We start from the raw sequence: 3,434 nt of genomic DNA on the forward strand, positions 1-3,434 counted from the left end.
AGTTGATAGGTCAATTTGAAAATGATCTAAAATGAATGAATGAACCTTTATTGTCAAAGTACAACCATGTATACATTGAGATTGGCTGAGCCTCCCTTCGTGCCCCCACCCCCAACTTACAGTGACACAAACCCTCCATCTTATTACACCATGTGAGCTAATTGCACAACACCCCAGCCTTGCAAGTCAATCATGCATAAAGTTTATAAAATTATATCCCGTTCAAAAGCCTAACAGCCCATGGATAAAAGCTGTTCTTCAGCCTGTTGGTACGGCTGGCTAAAACAGAGTTTCAAGCTACCGTAGTTTAATCATAATTACATGGAAACAAATCAATTTAAATATATTGGACATATTAAGTAAGTATAGCACTCAGGACAATTTAGTGAATTAAATCATTTTTTTAATTCTGTAGTGAATCATGTTTTTATCTTCCAGCAATACTGCATTCAGAACTTGTTGCCTAAAGGGGACGAAAAGCAGGATGAAAACCAAAACATTCACTGGGACAAACTGGATTGAGAAAATTAAGTAAAGTATTTTGATATTCCTGTTTAAAAGGTTGTAAATAACACTAGATAAATATACAAACCTAAATCCTTGGAGGCAAACGAAATGCAATGCTACCTAAATCTATATGGAGTTTGTGTTGACTACTGACTACCTTATTGACCTCCACATGATCTTACACCCTTTACCTTTAAGTTATTTTTTGTTGTTGTTTTCTCATTCTTTAAGACTATTGAATATTTATACTGAAAAGTATTTCTGAAAGAAAAGTGTAACTCACTGAATTATCGTGTGTACCAAACAAAATTTTAATTTTACATTAATGCTTTGCCTGAAATCATGAAAATAAAATACCCATTTTCTTCTGCTTTTTTCAAGTACAGTTTATGTCCCTCTTTGGCTCTCTTTGAATTGTTCTGCAGCATTTGATATTTATCAAAAAAAGAAAAGAAAAGAAAGAAAAAAAGAAAAAGAAAAGAAACCCAGTCAGTTCTTGATGTTCAGTCTGAAAGTTAAGACTGCAGCTGTGCCACATTTGACATTCACTTACGTCTCTCAAGAGGATATCCCTTGTCTCAAATTGGGTCTCTAAAGAGCTACTTTATTTTTCTTCCTGCTGTTCCATTTCCAATTATTAGTAATTGTGGCATTGAAACTCTTCCCAATTGACAAGTAATGCTTTGGAATCAGACCTATGGGAGCTTTTAGTTATTGAGAGGTTTTTAGTCATCCAAATGAATAGTTGAATGACAAGCAGTACTATAGTCCCATATACTCCTCCAATTTTAAAGGCCTAATTGCTAGGAAATGAAAAAGAAGTTAGCTTCTTGACTAAGGATACCTCATGGTATCCCCATATATACCCATATGCTTTACCAATAACATAGAGTGCAGCATTGCAGGCTAATTCAGCTCACTGCCAGGAGTTCAACCTTCACCAGCTCAAAGCTGACTCAGCCTTCCATCCCTCTGAGGTTGATAAAATGAGGGCCCGGATTGTTGGGTGCAATATGATAACTCTATAAAGGGCTTACAGAGCGGTATATAAGTCTAAGTGCTATTGCTATTGCTTCTGAGCATGGCTGTAATTTAAAAGTGCTTATTCATAAAGTTTAAAAAGTTATGTTTTCAGAAACATAGAAACCGAATGGGCTTTGCGTAAGAGTTTCCTAATTTATATGACACAAAAAGTAAACCAGAGCACATATATACCAGTGGTGGGATTCAGATATGTGAACAACCAGTTCCCTGTGTGGATGCTACTTCCAGAAGTCCGTTCTGGGCCTGGGCAACAAAAAATTAGCTACTGGTTCTGCCAAACTGGTGCGAAACGGCTGAATCCCACCACTGATATATACCATATAAACTTATATTGACAGGCACTTTTTAATGTACTAATTAAACGTGAAGAAGGAGGAGGAGTTTAAATCTCTTTGGCATATAAAAGCAGTTATAGAATTTGAAAGTCAATAGGAAACATATTTACTTAAACGTATTCATTCATCCAATATTTTACCCTTTTATTAATGAGGACATCATGACAGACTATTAACTGCTAACTAAAAATTTATTGGAATCATTACTGGCTGCCTGCTACATTCAGTACATTTATAAACCGTTCAACCTCAGATTGGAATATAGTATCACATGGAGTACCAGAGGATTCTGTTCAGGACCTTGTACTAGTCAATATTTTTATTAATAATAAAAGGGGTTGAGAGCTTTATTTATTTATTTATTTATTTTTATTACATTTATATCCCGCCCTTCTCCGAAGACTCAGGGCGGCTTACAAGCTTAGCAGTAGCCTTCATTCTATGTATATGCCTGCTTGTTAGGGCTTTCACACACAACCCAAGCGGCATTTTTACAAAGTCAGCTTATTGCCCCCAACAATCTGGGTCCTCATTTTACCTACCTCGGAAGGATGGAAGGCTGAGTCAACCTTGAGCCTGGTGGGACTCGAACCTGCACTAATGGCAGATGGTTATCTGATTTGCAAAGGAGACAACACTAGGAAGAATGGCTAACACTTTGAAAGACAAATATACCGTACATGCAATGGAATAGTAGGCTGCAACACAGGATAAAATCGTAAGAAAAAAAAAGAAAGCCAATACTGTAGGATTTGGGGTTGGGGAAGGGAACCTAGTTTAGCAGGAATACATGTGAAATGGATCCAGATAGTCTGAGAGATCATTACCTGAGCCAGCAACATGATGTAGTTGCTAAAATGACAAAAAGAATGAAAACAAGAATCAGGTAACTGTTTTATTCTTTCACTTGGAATAGTGTACATTATACAGTTTTGAGCATTGCAATCTAATGACACCAACAACCTGAATCAAGTTCAGAGGATGACAATAATGGAAATGAAATTCTGTGAGTACTTTTTTAAAAGAGAGAGAGAGAGAGTGAGTGAGAGAGAGAGAGAGAGAGAAATTGATATGTTCAGTTTTCAGAAGAGGGAATGGACTTGCTTCCTATTGTTTTAGAGGACAACCAGTAGGTTGAATCTACAAGGAAGATTCATTTTAAATATTATGAGAAATTTCCCAATGATAAGAGCTGTCAGTCAATGGAATAGGTTGGCTAACAATTTTTAGCCAAATTGTTCTACCACGTCATTGGTGGCCTTCAGAGGCTGCATAGTTCTCTGATAGGCTGTACAGTCCTCTGAAGATGATCAAAAATGCCTTTTCCAAGAGGGAGGCTAGAATCACCTTGGATATAAGGTAGCAAGGTTTTCAAAAACGTTGTCTAGAGTTTTCTGGAATAGGACAACCTACCAATTCTTCAGTCAAACAAACCAAGAGCCAAGGCAATCACAGGAAAAGCCTGTTTCTGGCTCCATCAGCATCTTTGATTAAAACATTATTTCTTGGTTAAGGTGGCAGATCAAATTTCCCATAAGTACTCTTAGT

The 3,434-nt window shown here is 36.8% G+C and overlaps 1 long non-coding RNA gene across 1 annotated transcript; it reads right to left on the minus strand.

The window, feature by feature from the left end:
- Nucleotides 1-449: 449 nt before the first annotated feature.
- On the minus strand, nt 450-3,434 carry LOC308679122. The gene is made up of 3 exons (XR_014028699.1): nt 2,714-3,434; nt 865-926; nt 450-463 (listed from the first exon to the last, which is right to left on the minus strand). It is a non-coding gene; the product is annotated as an uncharacterized lncRNA (long non-coding RNA).

The sequence above is a fragment of the Vipera berus genome (assembly GCF_964194415.1).
Source record: "Vipera berus genome assembly, chromosome: 1".
Taxonomy (NCBI): domain Eukaryota; kingdom Metazoa; phylum Chordata; class Lepidosauria; order Squamata; family Viperidae; genus Vipera; species Vipera berus.